Here is a 17689-nt window from a genome sequence, read left to right on the forward strand (position 1 = left end):
GAAATTCCTTTTTAAATCATCTGTGAATTTAAATTTGCATTTGGGCATCTTTTATGCTATTCAGGATCCATATGCCACCCACTGACATGTAAGCTACTGCTCTGTCTCTCGGCTGTTGCTGTGGTGCTGAGACGCACTGGCCAATGGTGGCGTGCAACAAAAGAGAAAAGTAAATGAATTTGCAAAAACGCATACAATTAATGATGAGTGTACAAAGCAAAAGCTGAATCCCAGACATTTTAGGAGATTTAGAAATCCTGGCCGGAAGCATTTTTTTAGTCCCAAAAAAAAAAGGACATGTCCGGGAAAAAGAGGATGTATGGTCACCCTATATTACTTACTCCTGAAAAATATTATTTTTTAAAATATTTTTCATTTTTCATATTCATAATATTTAATAAAAATGTAATAAAATAATAATAAAATTATTAAAATGTAAAAAATAATATTAAAATAATAAAACAATCTAATATTGTCAAATCCTGAAAAATTTAATCATAATATTTAATAACAATTTAATAAAATAATAATAAAATTATAAATATGTAAAAAATAATATTAAAATAATAAATTAATCTAATATTGCCTATTGAAAAATTAAATCATGTTGTTGATCTTTCAGCTGCTCCCTACGTGTGTAAGGGTTCACCACAGCGGACCAACTGGTCCGCACAACGACTTGGCACAGGATTTACACCGGATGCCCTTCCTGACTCAACCCTCCCATTTTTAATCCGGGCTTGGGACTGTGACTGCATCCACTGGCTGGGGTTTGGGCACTGGATGGGAATCAAACCCAGGCCTTCCGCATGATAGGTGAGAAACCTACAACAGAGCCAACAGTGTCCTCCGGAGAAATTTAATCATATAATAAAAATGAAATAAAATAATAATAAAAATGTAATAAAATTATAAACATGTAAAAAATAATATTAAAATAATAAAATAATCTAATACAAATAATAAGTTTACTGTTTTTATTATTTCTTATTTCTGGTTTCATATCATAATTCTTTTGAACCATGGCAGCAATTGTGTGGTTTACAATTTACACATATGTATCAGTATATACTGTGTGTGTGTGTGTGTGTAAACACTAACTAACTTCTTTATTTTAAACACTAGATCTCAGTGTATTTTTATTTCATTTCAAGGCCATGAAGGAACCCACATTCACAATATAATTCATAATCTAGCACTGATATTCCGCTGCCTCCATTAAGCCTTATAGAATAGAGCAGCAGTGAAGAAGGCTCCAGATGTCCTTCCATTAAGGCAGAAGAATCAAATTAATCAATTAAGTGATACCACTTAAGGTAGCATTTATAATATATGGCTACATGATACTATAGCTTTCATGTCATTACTATAACTACTATAAGTTTATAGTTTACTGTGACATACATTTATGGTATTTAGCAGACACCCTTATCCAGAGCAGCATACATTTTATCTAATTTTATACCTCTGACCAATTAAGGGCCTTGCTCGCAGTGGACACTTGGTGGACTTTGATTCAAACTCATGAGCTTCCAATTAGTGGACCAACATCTTAACCACTAAGATACTAAGCTACCACTTTCTCTACATCCCCCAAAGCTACAACATACTTGAAGTATTCACTCACATCTCATGATTTTCTAATATAAGCCAATCTGTGTGTGTGTGTGTGTGTATGTGTGTGTGTGTGTTCAGTGTGGTTCAGGTCAACAAATCTGATTTGATTGGACACAGTGTTCCCAGAGTGCTGAAATCTAATATAACTAGACATAAGCACCGCAACATTTCACTCTTTCTATTACTCCACCTGTCTGTGTTCACTACCTCCAATTCCTTTACAATGAAACCACTTACTACGGGCTGTCAGTGAGTCTGTGTGTTGGCATGACAACACACAGTCTATCCAGTAATGGCTTATTTTGGAACTATTTCCACTAACAGCAAAAATAAGCAAAATGTTTGGCCATATTGTATCTGAAATAACTTTAAGTCAGTTCTGGCGTCTTATTCATAGCGCTGCTGTAAAAAAGAAATATCACACAAGTAAGAGTGATGAATATCAGCATGGCTGTGGATACCTGCGGAATGGTACTTGCGGATGAAACGTAGCTACTACAGCAGGACTCTTGCTTGAGTGATGTCACTTACATGTTGAACTCAGTGATCATCATCATAAAAATCGAAAGGAATCTTGAACATCATCAAAAATCTATACCACTATATCAGCTCCGGTGTCAAAAATTTAATCCTGCATCATTATAAATATATCCACATCATACACCTGCCGTGCCTGACATCACATACTTTCATAACAAGTGATTTATATAACCAGCAGTTATACAACCACCCCAATTCCCATGCAACTTATATGCAGTACCTTTAACAAACTGAAAAAATGCTCCCGAGATCCACAGATCCTGCCAACTTTTGCCCCACAAACCTGCCTGATCCATCCTGAGGGCCTACTTCTGTTTGGAGTCTCATCATTTAGAGGCTGCTTGCTGCTGAGGATAGTTTCACCTGGAGATACATGTGATTGCTGTGGAAAGCACCACTTAGAAACCATGGTGATGGCTTTGGAGTGTAACTTCTACAATCAATTTTGCATTCAAGTCTCCATCAGTGAACAGCTGATAATTTTCACAAGACAGACACAAAGAATGAAGAATGAATGTTATGCAGTTGCAATGTTTATACCATATAGTACACAGTTATAGAAAGCTGTGACACAGTCCCTTTTTTTCTGACACTCTATGACAGATATATACCACAAATACCACCCTTATCCAGAGCAACTTACAATGTTATCTCATTTTATACAATTGAGGGTTAAGGGCCTTGCTCAGGGGCCCATCAATGGCAGTTTGGTGGTCCTGGTGGTCCAACACTTTAACCACTAAGCTACCACATCCCACAACAACAACATTTTCTCACTAGTTAGTGAAACAAATGATGATATCATTCAATTCGGGGATAAAAACTGACATTTGATTTACTTTTACAGCATCGACCCAAACATTTAGAATGATGATGATTGTAACATATAATAATAAATGATGGCTAAAAATAATTCCGCAAAGACAGACAGCGTCTTGTCAGTGAAGGTATTTGTTATTATGTCTAATTATAACAAGGTCTAACCCTAATCTTTAACTTCCGACTAATTGATCAGGAAAACACGTGTTCTATCTTTCTTTTCTTCTGTCTATTCAGGCCAGCTATTTCCAGCAGTCATGAGTGATCACAGCACCCCACTGACTGTAGGTAGAGGGATTACATCATCTGACTGTGGATTTCTGGGCTTTAATGCACATTTAGAACGGTGAAGCTTATATTTACTGCAGCTTTTGACATGTGTGGGAGAAAAATAGGAAACCGGAATGATCAAGGTTACCATGACAACCTTGCCATAAACACATTGTCATTTGTATTGAAAACTGTTAACTACAGATCTGTCTTAAACATTTGTCTTAAGCCCTAGGTTAAATACAGCACTGTCTTAAACATCTGTCTTAAGCCATACGTAAACTACAGAGCTGTCTTAAGCATCTGTCTTAAGCCATATGTTAGGCATAGAGCTGTCTAAAATGTCTGTCTTAAGCCATAGGTTATCTACAGAGCTGTTTTAAACATCTGTCTTAAGCCATATGTTAACTATAGAGCTGTCTTAAACATCTGCCTTAAGCCATATGTTAACTCCGGAGCTATCTTAAACGTCTGTCTTAAGCCACGTTAACTAACAGAGCTATCTTAAATGTCTGTCTTAAGCCATATGTTGACTATAGAGCTGTCTTAAACATCTGTCTTAAGCCATATGTTAACTACAGAGCTATCATAAACGTCTGTCTTAAGCTGCATGTTAACTACAGTCCTGTTCTAAACATCTGTCTTAAGCCATATGTTAGCTATAGAGCTGTCTTAAACATCTCTCTTAAGCCATATTTTAACTACAGAGCTGTCTTAAACATCTGTCTTAATCCATATGTTAACTTTAGAGCTGTCGTAAACATCTGTCTTAAGCAATATGTTAGCTATATGTTAGTTGTCTTTAATGTGCATTAAACAAGCTGTCTTAAACATCTCTCTTAAGCCATATGTTAACTACAGAGCTGTCTTAAACATCTGTCTTAAGCCATATATTAACTACAGAGTTATCTTATGCTCACTCTGCATGACCTTTCAGTCACTGACTAGTTTAGCAAAATCAAGGCAAAGCAGAGCGCGTGCACGGGAGTGACAATTGCGCAGTGTGAATGACCAAAAACTAGTCGCTGATGAGTTGCTAATGAGTCTCCCGTAAAATATTTGGCATGCTAAATATCTAGACCTGTCGGTGACTCAAAGTCGTGCAGTGTGAAAGGAGCTCTGACTGAAACATACCTTGACGATGACCTACAGCCAATGAGAGAGCGAGATACAGGGCAGTGGGCAGTTCGGGGAGGAGTTATAGACCACAATATCAGCAAGCATGGCTGACTATTATTATAGTTTAATAGAGTTTATATAGGTTTTATCAGACAAAAATGCCTCAAATATAGTTATATCAGAATAAATAAGCTTTACAATTACATCAAACAGAAATAAAGCAGAAACATTTGCTTGACCAGCCACAGCAGCACATTGCAAAATTATTCATTTGTTTAATAATGCAAAACACACAATCCTTGTTCCATGCACTGACCATTTGGCTCGCGGACTTTTTGCGGGGTAACATTTCCAGTCTTGCGCGAGAACTCTGACATAACGTTATGATCTTATGTTATTTCCTTATTTTGTCTCGCGTACGTTCGGCTGTGAAATGCAGTTTGCTTACCAAACAGAGATGTTGGTGATTCTTCCTATTGTGAAGTCATGCAGTGTGAAACCTCCTCCATCGTGCAGTGTGAACACAGCAGAGACTGAATGCTACCCTAGATAGTCATGCAGTGTGAAAAGAACAGTGATCCGATGACTGTGAAAATCGTGCAGTGTGAACCCGGCATTAAACACCTGTCTTCATTCATATATTAACTTTAGAGCTGTCTTAAATGTCTGTCTTAAGCCATATGTTATACTTTAGAGCAAATTAGCGCATGACAAAAGTGATATCAATATAATTTTATTTTATATTTTATAGGTTTTAAAAGCAATTTGTCATCCTGTTTGGACACAGGGGAGCTGAGGCTGGGGCAGAGCAGTCTGAATGGAGTCTCATTGATAATTACGAACTTTCTTAATAGAAGCTTAACACTTTTTTTTGTATTGCAGCATAAATCAAAATTTTCCCAGGTTATTATTATTGCAGTATGTGACTTGGCCTTATAAATGTCATGGAAGACCAAACAAACAAGTGAATGAAACTAAACTAATTAATCAATATGCCTTAGATAAGGGACACAATTTTGTTCTTCAAAAATGTATTATCATATTACTGAATTTTTTTTTTCAAGTGATCATTATTATGTGCTTCTTCCTAAATGTCAATTTTATCAGGGTATGCCATGATTTGTTTTGTAATTACTGGAGCTGATCCAATTTAGCTGCGCAGTGAAATAACTTCTCTCAAAACGACTACTCTGAAAAGTTAAAAAAAAAAGCTATTCATGATATTGTGGTAACAAGGACAGGTTTCTGTGTCCACTGTAACCTCAGAGTCCTGCTCATGGCTGACAAAAGTGGAACCTGATGAGCAAAGATTTGTAATGTTGTGTATAAAAAATGGCTAGGTTGGGAGGGGATGGGTGGGGCCAAGGGGGGAGCTTGTAGTTAGGCCTCCAAACCTTTAAAAATCTGTTAATGGAGCCTTGATTGGAGTATTTGAGTTTCTCTAACTTTAAATATGCCATGACACTTCCTACCCACTTGATATGTGTTGGTTTGTTTCACTTCCATTGTAGGAGTATATGTCATCCGGCCAAACAAGAAGAGAAAGCCAATGCATCTGATTGACCTGCTGGTAGTAAAAGGTTCTCAGATCTTGTCACAACAAATATTGCTATTATCGGATCCTGTGTCTATCTCCTTTTTACAAATATAAGAAAACGTCTCAAACACAGCAGACCAAAATGGTCCGAGAGCTGGACATGTCCAGAACATGTGACCCAAATTAGCCTCACCTCTGTGACATCTACAACATGCCAGGTCTATTTCTGGGAATATTCTCGCCAGTTTACTTCTAGAAAATTGTAGCCTATGAATTATCTTAAATTGTAGTAGTCCACGTCTGATACAAATAGATGTGGAATGAATTCGCTTGACTGATGACTGCCAGACTCTCTCTGGGACTACACTTCCAAAGTCTTTTATTTCTTAAAAAATCTAAAGACGGTGAGGCTGCCCTTTGAATCGAACTGTACAGTGTTGATATCAGACCCCGCTCAGGTACACTCAAGTCAAAGAGCTCCACGATCCAGCTATGGGTTGGAAGGGTATTAAAATATTTTTTGTTCCTGCAGATACCTATAAAAATTAGATTTAGGAATATCAAATCCTTTGATCATATGTTCAAATGAAATAAAACAACTGCCCTGAAAGAAATCCCTTACAAATCTGAATCCCTTTCTAGACCATACCTGAAAGGCATGATCAGTTAAGGATAGTGAACACAATGCGTTGGAAGTAATGAGAAGCAAAGAAAGTGTAACCCCCGCCTGGTCCTACTTGCACCATCCAGCACATGTCCGGTGAGTATGCTGGCCATGCAAGAACTGGGATGTTTTCAGCTTCCAGGATTTGTGTACAGATCCTTGCAGCATGGGGCCGTGCATTATCATGCTGCAACATGAGGTGATGGTCGTGGATGAATGGCACAACAATGGGCCTCAGGATCTCGTCACGGTATCTCTGTGCATTCAAAATGCCATCAAAAAAATGCACCTGTGTTCGTTGTCCATAACATACGCCTGTCCATACCATAACCCCATCGCCACCACGGGCCACTCGATCCACAACGTTGACATCAGCAAACCACTCACCCACACGACGCCATACACCCTGTCTGCCATCTGCCCTGTACAGTGTTACGACTTCAAGATGGTAGGTCTAAGGGTACCAGAAGTAACATTTAAGTTGTGACTCATTTAAGTGAAGGTTGGTAGTAATTGACAACAGAACAACCTTATAGCAAAATTAAATATAGTATTTATTGGTCCACGACGGAATCGGAATAGAAGAAATATAGATAGATATATATTTACATACAACTGAGAGTTATATTATAGTCAATACGGGAAAAGAGAGGATTAACAGCGGCGCCAAATAAAACAAAGAAATATAACAAAACCAAACTAACTCGCCACAATCCTCTAATCTATCTAGAAAATAAAAGGAAAAGAAAGTCTTCGGCGTTTTAACACCCTATCTAAACTATTCTCACTAACCAGAAACAAAACAAACAGAGAGTGGCGCTCGCTCCTATCCTAGTGTATTTATACACAGCCGCTTCTCTACGTGTAGCACAATGAATCTCAGGTAACTAAACTGTCCTCTTTTTCCCGGAGGTAGATCAAAGCAAGGGAGAGAGCAAAAGCGAGAGACAGCGTCCACACAGGCATCCCTTTTAAAACTGGCGCGGATCTCTGGGATTGGTAGCGAAGGCGGCGACGTCACACAGGTTAATGAGGATAGATGTCTCCCCTGATGAATGGGATTCCAGGGGGCGGGGATCCTACGAGGCAGTGAGAGCGGGAAGAGATAGAAAGAAAGCAAAAAACACAGGCACAACTTTGGGCCGTAACACCCCCACCCTTAAAAACAAACCCGTTTGTTAAATCGAGCAAAAAAAACAAAATCACACCCTAGAAAGAGTGTCAGCCATAACGTTATCAATACCTCTCTTATGTCGGATCTCCATGTTATAATTCTGGACCAAAAGAGACCATCTCATCAGACGTTGGTTATGATTATACATCCGAGATAAAAACACAAGAGGGTTGTGATCAGTATATATCACAACAGGTAGATTGCTAGAACCAACATAAACCTCAAAATATTGCAAAGCGAACAAACAACAGAGCAAGGGTTTCTTTTTCGATAGTAGAGTAATTGAGTTGGTGTTTGTTAAATTTGCGGGAAAAGTAACTAATGGGATGATCAATACCGCATTTATCCTCCTGAAGAAGCACGGCACCAGAACCAACAGCGCTTGCATCAATCTCAAGCTTAAAAGGTAGGGTACAATCAGGGGCTGCAAGAACAGGGGCGTTACACAAAAGTGTTTTTACACAATCAAAAGCACTCTGACATGCATCAGACCACACATACGGCATAGACAGGCTAAGCAATGATGTTAACGGGTTAACCACGTTAGACAAATTTTTACAAAAACTGCGGTAGTAACCGGCCATCCCCAAGAACCTCCGTAGTTCTCGGCGGGTAGTAGGAATTAGAAACTGCGAAATAGCGGTCACTTTCGCCTCGACTGGGCGGACTTGGCCCTGTCCAATTTCCTTACCGAGGTATGTGACAGTCGCTTGGCCAAACTCACATTTTGCTAAGTTCAGTGTGAGTGATGCAGAAGAAAGTTGCTGAAACACACGCTTTGAAGCCACATGATCATCCCAGGTCATAGAATAAACCACAAGATCATCAAGATACGCACTGCAGTTTGGCACATCAGCTAGCACTATATTTACAAGACGTTGAAACGTCGCAGGTGCGTTTCAGAGACCGAAAGCCATGGCCATATACTGAAGAAAAGAATCTGGAGTTACGAATGCGGAAATGTCAGAAGCACTTGAAGTAAGCAGGACTTGCCAATAACCCTTAAGCATGTCTAATTTTGTTACAAAACATGCAGAACCAACGTTATCAACGCAGTCCTCCGTGCGTGGTAATAGATAACTGTCTGGAATAGTGACTGCATTCACTTTATGGTAATCAGTACAAAATCTATACGTTCCGTCCGGTTTTGGCACTAGCAGGCACGGGGAACTCCAGGGACTAGAGCTAGGCTTGGCTAAATTATTTTCTAGCAAATAGTTTACTTCCTGACGCATAATGGATCTTTTAACCACATTTAGACGAAAAGCGTGTTGTTTTATGGGTCGAAAAAGTAAAAGTAAAAAGTACGAGCACTTCATCAATGGGAGAGAATGAGCACGCAACAGCCTTCTGGTCGTATTTTTGCTTCATACCTTTCTGTACACCGGCCAGAGAGTTTTTAGCTAGAATAGTTTTTAGCTAGAATAGTGTAAGAATAGTGTAGAATAGTGTAATCACGAAATTTGCTAACATAAGCTAATATGTTCATTTTCGGACTTGATTCAACAGCCAGCATTCTCTCTTTTAAAACTTTCAATGGGCCCCTTACCTGATGTCCGAATACAAGTTCGGTTGGGCTAAACCCAACAGATTCTTGTATGGTTTCTCTCGCAGCAAATAATATTAAAGGGACTCCCTCATCCCAATCCTTAGCTGTATCCAAGCAGTACTTACGAAGCATGGACTTGAATGTTTGGTGAAAACATTGACTGTAACGCTCTCAGCAGGCCAGCCTCACAGAGTTCTTAATAGATGCTCTAGCACAATGGCCGGGACAGAGGAAACAACATTTCAGTCTTTCATGTTTGGTGAAAACATTCAAGTGCACCCTGACTTTCAGGATGATATGCGCTTGAAACGTGATGAGTAATGGCGAGTGAGTATAATACCTGCTTGAAAAGCTTTGACAAAAAATTTGTCCCTTGATCACTTTGAATGATTTTGGGCAGGGCGAATGTAGAGAAGAATTTTATCAGTGCTTTAATGATAACGGGTGCTGTGATTTTCCTCAGGGGAATCGCTTCAGGAAATCTAGTGGCGACACTCATGATGGTTAACAGAAATTGGTTTCCCGATTTCGTTTTGGGCAAAGGGCCCACACAATCCACAATTATGTGTTCAAACAGCTCTCCAATTACTGGTATGGGAGTCAACAGCGCAGGCGTAATCACTTGGTTCGGCTTCCCAAACAACTGACAAGTGTGACATGTGCGACAATATTTAGCTACATCCCTCTTTAATCCTGGCCAAAAGAAATGTTTCAAAATTCTGTTGTACGTTTTTGTAATTCCTAGATGACCAGCGAGCTGATGATCATGCACAAGACATAAGACATGATTACGATAAGGAGACGGAACAACAATTTGATAGACAACCTTCCACTCAAAATCCTTATCAGCATTCGCACACCATTTCCTCATCAATAAATCATTGTCAATGAAAAACGAACATTTCAAGTCTTTCAACACATCAGACAAAACAGCAGAATTAAAAGAGCGAATAAGAGATTTGTCCTCTTTCTGCGCAATGACAAGTTTCTCTCGTGACACAGGTAACTGTAACATGTTGCTCTCAGTCACATTTACAACAGGGCTCTCTGTAACTACTTGTTTTTCTAAAGACATCTCATTATTAACAGGTTTCTCACCAGTAAGGAGCGGAGAGAAGAATGAATCAGACAACGCAACTACATCACCAAACTTGTGCGCCTGAGCGTGAGTAACTGCGCAGGCGGGGAAAACAGAGTAAGTGTCAGACAAATCCGAGTGACAGTACAAATCTGGTTTATCAACAACCTCTAACACAGGCATTACCTTTCCTCCTGCCAGGTCGTTTCCAAGGATGAAGTCAATGCCCTTCACAGGAAGTGTCGGACGCACAGCCACTCTCACAAATCCTGTACACAGATCACTCTGTAGATGTATGCGATATAATGGCGCTTTGATGCAACTCATCTCAATGCCTTGTACAATTACACTAGAACCGCAGAATGTGTCATCCGACAACTGCAATTTATCTGCAACAATGAAGGACTGCATAGCACCAGTGTCTCGAAGCATCTTTACCTTTATCTGATCCTCGCGACTTCCAGATAAGGAAATTAACCCTTCCAGAATAAAAGGTCGATAGCTGTCATCAATTCTTTTATCAGATGTGTCAAAAGCAGTTTGAGTTTTTAAAAAACCTACTCTTTTCCCTTGTGGCTGCTGTTTTCTTTTTAAAACTGGACAGTCAGCAATGACATGACCCTTTTTGTGACAGTAAAAGCACTCGCATTCCTCTCGAGCTGCAGTGGATTTGGAACGATTTGCTTGTGCATAAGGTGCAGGTTGGGTTTTTTCTAAGCATGTAGGTGTAAAGACGTTCTTGTGCGTTAACACAAATTCGTCTGCTAGAACAGCTGCATGTGACAATGAGGATACCTTCTGTACATTAAGGTAAACAACAACTCGCTCTGGCAAGCAACTTTTAAAGTCCTCCAGTAACATCAGCTCCCGTAGCGAGTTAAAGTCAGTTGTCTTACTAGCTGTGCACCACTTATCGAATAAAATTCCTTTCTCCCTCGCAAATTCAACAAATGTCTGGGTAGAATTGTTCTTATGTCCTCTGAACCGCTGCTTATAAGCTTCCGGAACAAGCTCATAAGATCGGAGAATTGTAGACTTAACACTTTCATAATTCAGGCTATCCTCTACTGACAAAGTGGAACAAACCTCCTGAGCCTTACCAAATAACTTGCATTGCTAATGACCAAACTTCCATAGGCCAACAAAGAGAAGTGGCTATTCGTTCAAATGCGGAAAAGTAGGAATGTACTTCAGATTCTCTGAATTGAGGTACTAATGCAATGTGCTTACTAATGTCAAATGTGCTCTGGGATGGAACAATGGGCGGAGAAACATCAGAGGCAAGAGCTGGGCTCGGCTGCGCAACTGAACTGGAAGTAACCCTCAATGCCTCCAGATCTAGCTGTCGCAGTTTGACCTGTTTTTCGGCCTCAATCTCGAGTTTACGTATCTCCAACTTCATGTTTAATTCGGCCTGACGTGCTTGCACTTTCTCCTGTGCCTCATATTGCAAACGGGCTAAGTGGACTTTCACTTTGGGCCTTAACAACAGTGAAAACTGTGATTCATCCGTGAAGAGAACACCTCTCCAAAGTGCCAGACGCCATCGAATGTGAGCATTTGCCAACTCAAGTCGGTTACGACGACAAACTGCAGTCTGGTCGAGACCCCGATGAGGATGACGAGCATGCAGATGAGCTTCCCTGAGACGGTTTCTGACAGTTTGTGCAGAAATTCTTTGGTTATGCAAACCGATTGTTGCAGCAGCTGGCTGGTCTCAGACCATCTTGGAGGTGAAGATGCTGGATGTGGAGGTTCTGGGCTGGTGTGGTTACACGTGGTCTGCGGTTGTGAGGCTGGTTGGATGTACTGCCAAATTCTCTGAAACGCCTTTGGAGACGGCTTATGGTAGAGAAATGAACATTCAATTCACGGCAACAGCTCTGGTGGACATTCCTGCAGTCATCATGCCAATTGCACACTCCCTCAAAACTTGCGACATCTGTGGCATTGTGCTGTGTGATAAAACTCCACATTTTAGAGTGGCCTTTTATTGTGGCCAGCCTAAGGCACACCTGTGCAATAATCATGCTGTCTAATCAGCTGAAGCTGAAGCTGAAGCATTCAGAGTTCCTTTCACTGAAACTAAGGGGCCAAGCCCAGCTCCTGAAAAACAACCCCATACCGTAATCCCCCCTCCACCAAACTTTACACTTGGCACAATGCAGTCAGACAAGTACCGTTCTCCTGGCAACCACCAAACCCAGACTCGTCCATCAGATTGCCAGATGGAGAAGCGCGATTGGTCACTCCAGAGAACGCGTCTCCACTGCTCTAGAGTCCAGTGGCGGTGTGCTTTACACCACTTTGCACTTATGTCCAGGAGCCATTCAAAACTCGTTTGCATCAGTGGAAAGCCAAGCAAAACCAATCGAAGTGAGTTTACAAACTTGATTTTTTTTTCAGTTAGCGAAAGCTGTTTTGAAAGAGTCAACCCACAATACCAACGTGGCCTTTATCATTTGTTTCAAAGCTAGGTGATTTTTCGCATGTTTTTTTGTTGACAGATTGGTGGCATGGGTAGTCTGTTCTATTTTTAGTCCAAGCTTAGTTGCACAACTTCCTGTGAGGACCCTTGACTCTTGGAAATTGGTAATATTTTTTGGATGGCTGGAACGGAATTTCTGCATTTACATTGCTTTTATGGGAAAATTTGTATTCCACCTCATGGACTTACCTCCAGAACGAATTAAATTCGTATGCCGAGGTTCCACTGTATCCTTGCTTATTGTACTTTATTGGAAAAGCTTGGTTTGACGGATGTTTGCTATCTCTAGAATTCTCCAGTGAGAATACTCTTAACTGACAGATGAAGATAAATCATTACAGTAAACACAATGGTCTTTTACACTCAACTTCGCCTAACAGAAAATAAAAAATGCCGAGTTACTGATAATGGAGATCTTTTTGTCTACTACTCTTGATTTCTTGTCAGGTGAAGTGACCACTTGGGGAAAGAACATTTCATCTTTTATCTCCAGCTTTGTCTTCAAATGCCTCTCTCTTTGTCATCTTCCAAGACACATTGCAACTCTTTGTGTCTCTGTCAGTTGAAAGTGCATTAGAAGAAGCTCACTGAGTCAGTAATATGCACTTCCAGGAGTCTAACACGGACATTTATTCCACACGCTGGAACAAAATCTCTCAAGGAACGAGGGAAGCATGTCCATTCTCTGACTGTGTCTCTGGGGGAGAAAGATAAGCATGGTTTTCCTCGGCCTGGTGAAGGATTTCTGGGTGATGAGAAAGTCTTTCTTGTTCTCATCTATGGTTTTGTACAATGCCCTTTTTTTGCCCTTTAGATATTGAACCTGAATCTCTGCTTCACTTCTGTAAAATGCCAGACTTTTCTTACTTTCACATTTGACTAGCTAAAAAAATCCGAAAAGTCTGATGCACTTGTACTGATCCAAAAAGTACTGATGCACTTGTTTGAACTCACACATATAATTGGGGATTTTATGACACATTCGGTAAGGAGATTTAGGAGGTTTCAGGTGTCAGTGCTTTGTAACAATCAGTACGTTTTCTGACAGAAAAATCATCAGAAAAGAGGACTTTGTGTTTTCAGCTTTCTCTGTAACATGTCATATGGTGTTTTTTTGTCTTATTAAATTCAAGGAAGAAAGAGAGAGAGAGAGAGAGAGAGAGAGAGAGAAAAGAGAGGCTGGACAGGGATCGAGTGTTTATATCTGCTATAATGGGAGTGATAACAGGATGCTCCACAACACTGAATGAAACTATAAACGGTTAAAAGCACTATTTGGTGTTTAACAAAATAATGATAAAATATGAAACAATATGAAAAAAAATCTGTAAATCGTATATGAAAGATATGAAATATAATGATGCTTTATTACACAGAAGAACTAGTTGATGTTATCTCTAGACTTGTCTAGTGTAATGTCTTACTGCCAGACTTACTTCCATTAGATGCATAAACAAGCTCCAATAAGTCCTCAATGCAGCAGTTCTTCCTAAAACTAGAACATTTCATTATATTATTCTTCTTATCCTGATAATGAATGACTGATTCACTGAACCTCACTTTACATGAGTGAGCTTTCAGTATATTATAATCCACCACAGCCTCTGCTTCGAACAAAAGGTCCTAGTACCTTTATAAAGAGTTATAAAGACTTTCTCTCTGGTGAAGGTGCAGATCTGGAAGGGGTGAGAGTCATAGAGTTCATGGTCATAGAGTGTGTTGGTAAACTGGGATATTTTGACACTGGTGATTTATGTCTCAGGTTGTCCTTATTCTTTAAAACCATTAGCAGGTTACAATCCCTTCATTACGGAATCTCGGGGCCTAATTTTCCATCTTATGGTCAATGCTAATAAAGTTAAGAGGGAATTAATAAAATGGTGATAAATGAGAGAAATGTGATAATGTTATATGCACACAACACATTGTTGAACAGAAAGTGTGGCACTTTTTTAAATTAATTTATTTTTATTTTTATTTTTTTTAAACAGAAAAAATAAATTTATTTTTTAAACAGATTTAAAAATTTTTTTTTTATTTATTTAATTGTTTTTTGCAGGTGGTGGTTTGTAGCTGAGTTTTTCCTCTAAGTGAAGGTCGGTGAAGAACACTGAACTCATTGTAATGAGACTGGTGTCTTGGTGCATCATCATGCTGGAAGTCACTATTAGAAGATGGTAAATTGTGGTCATGAAGTGATGCACATGGTCAGCAACAATTCTCAAATATATTGTAGCATTCAAGCAATGATTGATTGGTATTAATGAGCCCAAAGTGAGCCAAGAAATGATTCCCTAAACCATTACACCACCTACACCAGCCAGGACTGTTGACACAAAGCAGGTTGGGTTCATAGATTTATGATGTTGGTGCCAAATTCTGACCCTTCCATCTGTGTGTTTCAGCAGAAATCCAGCTTCTTCAGACCAGAGATTCATCTGTCCACTATTATTCTAAGTAGAAAGTTATTTTATTATAAAAAAAAAAGTAACATAAAGGCTTTTCACATACTGTTGAGAACAATAATGTGTGCTATGCAGAGATACTGACAGCTCTCTAATTAGTGCAATCGAAAACATAAACTCAATGACATGAAGCTGAAGCTATGAAATATTATGGCTATAAATCCACAGAAATTACTTAGAATTGCTAAATCCAAAACATCCCATTACTAGTGGCATTTTGTTTACATAATATGGATTGAACCTATTGTTTTCTTATCATTAAATAATGAATCAGCATATTACTGCTCAGAATTGGAAGAAAAACTGGTTACAAAATGCTGATGTAATGCAAAATGTCTACTTGTATTGATGTCCAAATGTTTATCCCTTTTTTTGAGAAGGATACAAGCAAACTATTGAACACCAGAGTGCATTGCTATATGAATAATCATTTTTGGTGTGGATTGTCAGGGGAAAATGGCTGCGGCTATAATACAAGAAATCCTGCTTGAATATTACTAAGGAATAATATAATAATAAAAAATGGCAGGATAATGTTATGGGATTTACAAGCCCATAACCATGGCTTTAATTGTACAAGAAGAAAGACCCCAAGTAGGAGACCCTTCATGTCAAGCAAGAAAACAAGAAGATCGAACAAGAATTTAACATACACATGTGACCTCTATGGGCTATTCTATATCTCTTCCACAAAGAGGACAGACATCATCAAACCACATTTGAGCCTGCAATCTGTTTCTATTGTAAATGTCCAGGAGAGGGAGGAGAACTCATCATTTAAAGCTCTCCTCATACAGTGAGTAGAATAAATGAGACTCAAAAAATTCAGGGTTATTTATCAAGAATGACAGATACAAACCAGGATGCCATTAAGAGCTCACTGAACACCAAAGTTTTGTGATTGCTTGAATTTACCTGATAAACAGACATAAAGAAAAAAGCATCCGTCCTATAGGAAGTGATTAGTGGCTACAGCATAAAATGGCAAATGGCTTGAATAGTGCTTCATGCTGCAATCCTGTTTAGTGGATTGCAAAATTTCTTTACTGATAACAGTCACTTAGGGCATCTACTTTGTTTTCTTTTATTGAGATGACTTGTAAAACAATCGGTTAATAGCTTGTTTTAGCTTTAACTGGCCAAATGTCATCATTGAAGAGTTCACCTCAGGCTCAACTCAAAAGAGACTCATCCAAGACCTCCAAGAAAAAAAATGTAGACCACATGCAAAAGAAAAAAAAAAACAACTACAGACACTCTATCATTCAGGGAAAAGGCATAAATTATCTCTCAGCGATGAATAATTTTGAGTCCAAAAAAGTTTCAACTGATCCTGAAGACACCCACAAAGGAACTGATGAAGGAGTTGCAGACTTGTTTTCTAGTTCACACTCCTTTTTCTGTTCTGGTTGGAACCAGTTTGCACTGTTCTATGAAGGGATTAGTTCACGGCATGGTGAGATAAGTTCTTCCCATGAAAAGCAAGAAAGTTCTTTCTATCTGCTCATTTTGAGACTGTGAACAAACCCACAACTCCTGATGCTCCAGATACTAAACTAACCTAAAGAAGGCCACTTTTATTGCTCCTTTAATCAGTACAACAGTATACAGCAGTATAATAATCAAAAATAATCAGTTAGCTTTATAAAATGATTCACTTGGATTAGCATTAAAAAAACATGAGATTGAACCAGAGGACTGATGGTTACAGATAATGTAGATCTTTCTTTTAAAATCATCTGATTAGTTTTATTTTCTGAAATGGATTTAAATGAGGTTTTCTTTGGAAAACAAGGAACATTTCCAAAGGATTCCAAACTTCTGAACGGTAGTGTTCATCTGTTATTAAGAGAGTTTGTCCATCACCATGACCTCACTTTTTGCTTTGGATTGTTTGCTTGTTGTTTGAATAAAACTCCACAAATGGATGGTGCTACTTTTCTGCTTCTCTGGTGCTTTGCAACAACCATGACCTTAGACGCTGTCATGCAAGGAACATGCCCCAACTAAAAAACTTACAAAAAATCCAGACAGACTTATCACCAGGACCTACAAGATGTAGTCTACAAGATGATAAAAAATTGTTCTCTGGTTTAAAAATTTTTTTTTTTAAAAAGCAATGAACTAACTATGAACTATGAATAACTTTATTTATTTTTTGCTGGAATCAGGACTATTGCACTCCGTCCCAACCCAAATAATGGGAGGGTTGCATCAGGAAGAGCATCCAGCATAAAACCTGTGCCAAAGCAAATATGTGGGCCAAATGATCCACTGTGCGACCCCAAACAGGGAGCAGCTGAAAGAACAAAAATAACAACAGGACTTCAGAAAATAAATGACATCATGCAGAAGGAGGATTATCCAGA

This window comes from Hemibagrus wyckioides, linkage group LG06 (genome assembly GCF_019097595.1).
Source record: "Hemibagrus wyckioides isolate EC202008001 linkage group LG06, SWU_Hwy_1.0, whole genome shotgun sequence".
In the NCBI taxonomy this organism is placed as follows: domain Eukaryota; kingdom Metazoa; phylum Chordata; class Actinopteri; order Siluriformes; family Bagridae; genus Hemibagrus; species Hemibagrus wyckioides.